Raw genomic sequence first — 7,773 nt, forward strand, 5'->3', positions numbered from 1 at the left:
GTTAATGTTATTCCAGTTCTTTAAACTAAGAGTTGCTTGTGTGGTTGTAATTGTGACAGCCCTGGGCAGTGAGGTCATTACATAAAAGACAGTGCTCAATCCAGCCTCACACATGTAATGCTATTTGATGATGTCAGAGCTGCAGCTGTTCAAATAATTTCTTAGAAAAACAACATAAAAGTAGACATAAGACAAAAATCACATTACCAGTTCCTGGGAAACTGCAATATTTTGCACCTCGTTGTTCAATGTGGTAAAACATCACACAAGATTGAAGAGAATGAATGAATGAATGAATGAATGAATGAATGAATGAATGAATGAATGAATGAATGAATGAATGAATGAATGAATGAATGAATGAATGAATGAATCTATCTATCTATCTATCTATCTATCTATCTATCTATCTATCTATCTATCTATCTATCTATCTATCTATCTATCTATCTATCTATCTATCTATCTGTGATGCGTTCATGGAAAAAAACGTCGGATCATGTCGCGCTACCAGTTTTCAGTAGGCTAGGCCTAAGGTCTAAAAATAGGTCGAATGTCAGTTTTTTTTTTTTTTTTGTCAAAATTGGTTTTTCATTAAATTATTATTCTATAACATCTTGTCTCTCATCTCTGAATATATCTTGGCAAAATTCACTAGTTTAGTGCAGAAAAATACCGATTTATAGTGCCAAGCTGAAAAGATTTTCAGCCAACCAACCGCCCGCAGCCAGAGTCTTGCCCTGGCAACATTGCGGGGAAAGCTATACAACACACACTCGTACTTTTACACCACGGAAACAAACACTTTGCGACCCATGAACGTCTCTCTCATCTATTACTCGATCTCACAGTTTGACACATCTGTCATTGGAAAGCACCACGTGGTGTCATGAATAATTAAGAGACAGTATCTTCTCATAGGATAAGAAAACTCAGTCTCATGAATAATTATGAGACACTGAGGCGTCATCAAAGTACTATACACTGCTACTATAGACACGATGTAGATTTTAAACCCAACTCAAAATTAACCAGTTTTATGTTCAATGATGTTCAACACACATACTTCTGTTAAAATCTCAGAAAATCTGACCCTATAGCCTAAGAATTTATTCTTTTGATGTACTACTACGTGATGATGCTAAACTCACAGATTATATTATATTATATTATATTATATTATATTATATTATATTATATTATATTATATTAAATTATATTAAATTATATTATATTATATTATATTATATTATATTATATTATAGTTGATATATTATATTATATAGTAATATTGGGGTACATTATTTTATTTATTTATTTCACGAGTTTGCCTGATTTAGCCTTAAACGAACTTGGCCTGCTGTCCTCGGAGGAGGCCTGAACCTGAGGCTTGGCTCGAGCTCCGAGTTAAACCCCACAAAATTCAGGAGATTCACCCGGCTCGTGAAAAATTCATATTGAAAATGAGCATGGGGCCATTATGAAACCTGCAGACATTCCTATATAAATAAGGCCCATTTTTTTCAGCTCATTTCATACCCACATGGGCCCTCATAGCGATGCTCTCATAAACATTGTCTGTAAGACTGCATGGCCTTAAAGCCTTAAAACTTCAAGCTTTTTATTTAAAAACAACTTCAAACTTTCTGGCCAGGCTTTTTCAAGCCAGCATCAAAGCTTGTCTTGGCAAACTTTTTTTTTATCTTGTTAAACATAATATGCAACTGCTCTAATATTTGACTGTTATGCCCGATAAACAACAAAAAATATGGACATTTTAATAAGAAATCACCCAGTCAATTGCACACACGTGTGCCTTTTTGCTATTCACCCCATGAATCATTTTCTTTTTGAGCGAATGGAGAATAAAGACTATTCAGGCTGTATGAGGGAATGCTGAATAACAGCTCTCACTTCAGCGGACGGCCAGTGTGAGTCCATTGTGACTGTTAGAATCCTGAGCAAAAGGTCCAGGTGTCACATCCAAGGCAACTCAACAATTCTCAACATTTTTCCTGTATCTTAGTATACAACTTATTATATAAATTTGGGTTAGTTATTGCCGGAAAAAATGACCAAATTATCCATTATCATTTAAGCTTCTCTCTTCCAGGGAGAAATGACGCTAGAATTAGCTCTAATGTTGTCTGGAAATGGAGCTGAACAGGAAATAGAGTGTGTGAAAGGGCTTGCAGTGGCTAAATGGGAGAGCGCATAAAAAAGCAGGAAATTAGGTAAAGCTCATTAAAAGAGGGTGTTGCAGCTGGAAGATAAGCAGATGTGACTTCTCTATTAGACAGCTCGTTACCTGGAGTTATCGAGCAGCAAAGACCAACCATATTGCATGCAGCTATTATAGTCTAAAAGAGAAGATAGATTAGTGTCCACAAAGACTTAGAAACAGAGACACTGTTAAAGCTACTGAACATCTTCCTGTGGAGGGTGCAAATGAGACATTCAGCATATCATAGTTTACCACTACTTCAAGAATTTTTGCCACTATGAAGCATTACATTTGGCCTGTGAAACTTTGAAAAGCTATTTGCTGATTTATATTTGAATCTAACCACTGTGATGACAGTAATATTGATAAATACCCCATTTGTCAGGCAGCTAACCATTACTAATCAGAATAGAAAGCTTTTTCATCAAAACAGGCACATTGATTTTTCATCAGAACTATTTTTGTCCTCCTTCCCCATGCAAGTCCCATCCAGCGTTACAGTTAGAATTATTGTCTTTATTCCAGTTGCTCATCAGACTACATTAGCTGGTATATTAGTCCTGATTTTGCCAGTGGAAAGAAATTCTTAGTTGTATTAAGTTGTTTTGGCTCAATTCTTGAATTAGATTTTTTCTCAAAACAACAAGTTCAGATCTGTGAACAATTAGTTTCTAGTTCACATTAGACTTTTTATTTATTATGAATTTAAGCAAATTGCATGTGTTTAATTTGGCAAGTGTGAAAAAGAAGTGCAATTGTTTATAATTTGCTCAAAAACTAAATGCACATGGCTTGCTGATCAAACCCGGTGAGTATAATTCTCAGTGAAATTGTCATTCAGTCTTCACAGCTAACATATGTGTATATTCCATAAATATCTTTGACAAAGAACATTTCCTGTTTACATGTAAGACATTGCTACAATAATTATTATATTTTGTATACATACAAATGTGCATATTATTTTTCTTTGTACTACAGTATTGACTTTTCCCAGAAAATAAATTTGACCATTACAGCTCATATGATGACTGTGGCGAGCAGGAGGAGGTGAGGGCCGTGAGAGAACGGCGCGAAGCCGGTGGCGTGATTGATGATGAGCGACACCTGCGCGACGCACCGGTCTTGTGTCTCTCACGGAGGAGCGGCAGCATAAAAGGAGGAGCGACTGTTGGGATGGTTGTTGTTGCAGCACAGACTGTATTCAGTTTAACACCTGTTGACTTCCGTTGTTTACACCTGATAGTAGGCTACAGGCCTTTGTTGTGTTCAATAAAGTAAGTGTACGCAAATATATTGGTGTTAACCGTCCATTCTATGCATAGTAAAGAATAGAATGAAACATGGTGGCAGCGGTGCTTTGTGAAGAGTAAAAGCACAGAGATTTAACAAACAATGAGAGACGCTGGCTGAAAAAGCATGGTCGAGAGAGTGGAGAGCTCAGGCACAGCACGGATGGAGAATTCACTGGGGCTGAGACCACCACCATCCCTTTGCCTGGACTCAGCTAATCTGGCGAAATCATGGAAATTGTGGAAAGAAGAGTTCATGCTGTATATTGTTGTAAACTCAGAATCGAAGACCAGGAGACTTTGGGATCACGTTCAAGAATTTATTTCTTTATTGAGGACTTCGCGTTGACGTGGCTGCAGTTCTTCAAAAGTCTAAAGCTAATACAGTATGTATTGTAGTTATATACATTCCAAGGGGGAGGGATTACATAGAGGTGGAGACTCTGAACAAAGCATGCAAATGAAGTAGCAACACACCCTACTCTGAGAGCACTACCAGTCCAATTGAATCAGCATAACTATTCAAATGCTGATACTGGCCAGGAACTCCGGTTCCAAGGGCCATCCCAGAGCCATTAAAGACAAAAGGTGAAAGTCTCCCCTACAGCTAAGCCAATCAACCTAACGATTCAACGTCTAGGCTTAAAGGTGAGAATCTCAGTGATCTGACTCATTTAAAATACAATAGAGAAAACAGAACTGGCCGGAGTCTTTAGATAGAAACTGAGCCTACTAAAATCAAAGTCTTAACTTTTAATGTTGAAACCTAAATTAAACATTTAATAAATTTGTAATACAACATTATGGATCTCACTTTGGCGGACGCTGGCGAAGCCGTGAAACTGAAAGTGTTTAGTTATCTCATTGGGGAGATGGGAAGAGAACTGTGCGAGACCCTGGTTCCTGCCTCGTCTCCGGATCGGACAGTAAGCAGATTAATACGTCAAGTCAAGTCAAGTCAAGTTTATTTGTATAGCGCTTTTCACAATACAGATTGAATCAAAGCAGCTTCACAGTATTAAATTAAAATAATACAACAAAGTTTTTTTTTTTCAAGAGGAATTTATTGATTGATAAAATTAAATTAAATATCCCCAAAATATCCCCAACTGAGCAAGCCAAAGGCAACAGTGGCAAGGAACCGAAAAACTCCATCAAGTGACCTAATGGTGTCCTAAAACTCCATCAGGTGACCTAATGGAGAAAAAAAACCTTGGGAGAATGAGAGACTTGGATGATCATTGCAGTCAAAAAGTGAACAAGACAGTTGAAAGGTACCGTTTTATTGTCAGGAATCAGGCCTCTGATGAGAACATTGACAGATATGTAAAGGACTTAGAAAATGCTTGCTAGTATGTGTAATTTTGGCCAGATCAAAGACTCTCTGATCCGCGATAGAATTGTTTGCGGCATATCCAGTTCTGTTTTGAGAGAGAGACTTCTGAGGGAGCAAGATTTGACTTTGGAAAAATGTGTGCAAATCTGCAGAGCAACAGAGTTGTCGCGGGACAACAACAGAACAATTGAAGGACGAGTGACAGAGGAAGTGCACGCAGTAAAACAGGCTGTGAGAAAAGAGAAAAGTAAGAGCACTGTAAACTGTAAGTTTTGTGGGAAAATGCACAAGAGAAATAAACAAAAATGTCCTGCATGTGGAAAAAAAAGTGCAGAATCTGTGGAAAAGATAATCAGTTTGCCACAATGTGCAGAACAGGAAAGACAGTGCATACCATTACGGAGTCAGATGATGGAAGTTATGAGGACATCTTGTGTGTAACAGTAGAGACACAGCGGCCGCCCTCAAAACTGTTTGCTGCGATGCTCCTGAGAAAAGAACAGGTGAAGTTTCAGTTAGATTGTGGAGCCAGCTGTAATATGATACCTGTCAACCTGTTAAACCCAGCCACACAAATTGAAAAGACTGAGCAAGTGCTTTTGATGTACAATAAAAGCACACTGCAGCCATTAGGGAAATGTATAGCTAAACTGAGGAATCCAAGAAATAAGAAACTGTACCGATTAGAATTCATGGTTGTAGATGAGGGGTCCACAGTGCCACTACTGGGCAGCTGGGCAGTACAAGCCATGAATCTAGTGAAAGTCCAGTATGAAAACATCATGGCTGTGGATAGCATCGTCACTGAGGAGACAAAAGATTAAATGTGGAGCACAGATAATATCAAGAAAGACTATGCTGATGTGTTCCAGTGATATGGATGTCTGGAGGGCACGTACAAGATAGAAGCAGACCCTACAGTAATGCCAGAGAAACTGCCAAAGAGAAGGGTCCCTGTTGCGATGATGGCACCACTCATAGCAGAGCTGAGTGATCTTCAACGAAGAGGGATCATCACACCAGTGGACTGCAGCACAGAGTGGATTAGCAGTCTTGTCATTGTCAAGAAGCCATCAGGAAACCTCAGGATATGCATAGATCCAAGACCACTCAACAGAGCTCAGAAAAGATGTCACTTTCCATTGCCGACAATAGACGAAATACTTCCAGACTTGTCAAGGGCAAAAGTCTTCACTGTGTCAGACATTTACTTACCACTGACGGGCTCAGAGTCGACCCCAAAAAGGCACGAGCGGTCAGAGACATGCCATGTCCAACAGATGTTAAGGGTGTCCAAAGGTTCCTGGGCATGGTAAACTTTATCTCGAAATTCTGTGATCACCTGTCAGATGGCTGTGAGATACTGAGGCAGTTAACCCATAAAGACGGTATCTGGGAATGGTCAGATGTGCAGGAGCAAGCATTCACAGGGCCAAGAATGCCATCACCAAAGCCCCGATTCTCAAATATTACAACCCAGATGAACCACTGACAATTCAGTGCGACACATCAGAGACTGGGTTAGGGGCCGCTTTACTTCAGGAGGGGGCGCCAGTTGCTTATGGAAGCCGGGCATAGACAGGGGTTATGCCCAAATAGAGAAGGAATGTTTGGCCATCGTCTTCAGTATGGAAAAATTCATCCATCAGTATACATACGGTCGAAAAGTTACTGTACATTCCGATCATAAGCCACTGGAAAATATAATAAGAAAACCCTTACTGAACACCCAAAAATGCCTGCAAAGAATGTTACTTAGACTGTAGAGATATGACATTGAAGTCAAGTATATCCCAGGGAAGAGCATGTTGCTAGCTGATACGCTGAGCCGCTCATACTTACCTGAACATGCATCAGAGGGTTCAGTAGAAATGGAGATTGAGAGCATAAACATGGTCCAGCACATACATATTGCGGAAGAAAGACTCTAGGCCATCAGAGAGGAAACAGGCAAAGATAGGAAATTGCAGTCATTGATTAAATTAATCCAAGAAGGTTGGCCAATGAACAAGACAGACCTGCCGAGCGACATTGCGCACTACCACTCCTTTCAAGAAGAACTGAGTGCCCAGAGTGGCATTGTCTTCAGTGGGAGAGAGTTGCAATCCCAGACGCACTCAAAGGTGACATTGTTCAGCGCATTCACTCCTCACATTTGGGCATAGAGGGTTGTCTAAGGCCGTGTGTCCACCAAAGCGTTTTTAGCCAGCTGAAAATGCTAGGCGCTCTGCTGAAAACGCCTAGCTGTGGGCGCTTGAGAGCGTTTTGGCAGCGCAGCATTTTTTTCAGTTGAGAGCTTTGCTTGTTATGATACGGAATATGCACGAAAGTGTTACTGGTATCTAATTTCACACATATTTTGTTTCTGTGTTGATTCTATATTAAAATGTCAATACAATGTAACGTATTTTCTCTGGCTCTTGTTTTAAATCATTTTGTTCCGTTATTATGCTTGTTGTTGTCATCTGTTGACGTTGTACAAGCAGAATGTGGCGGTTGATCGGTGAGGTATTAGTCCCGCCCCTCCTCCATTGTGATTAGACGGTTGGGTAAAAAGTGACAGTGATGAGCGCTTCGTTTTACATTAAGTCGAACATTCTTCAACTCTCGGCGACCTGTAAAAAACGGCGAGCGCTCAGGGCTTCAGCGTGAAAAAAATGCTCAGAGCCTCGTTACGATCATGGCGTTTTAAAAACGTGGCACTCCCATTGAAAACAATTGAAAAAACACACCAGCTGCTTGAAAAAAACGCTTTGGTGGACACACGGCCAAAGAAGGGCAAGAGAATGTGTTTATTGGCCGGGGATAAATATAAACAGAAAGACATTCCTAGAAAAATGTGACATCTCCAGGTCTATGGATGTGAAACAGCACAAGGAGACTCTGTGGTCTCACGAACTACCTAGTAGCCCATTGTCTAA

Source organism: Leuciscus leuciscus, assembly GCF_965113295.1.
Source record: "Leuciscus leuciscus genome assembly, chromosome: 14".
In the NCBI taxonomy this organism is placed as follows: Eukaryota; Metazoa; Chordata; class Actinopteri; order Cypriniformes; family Leuciscidae; genus Leuciscus; species Leuciscus leuciscus.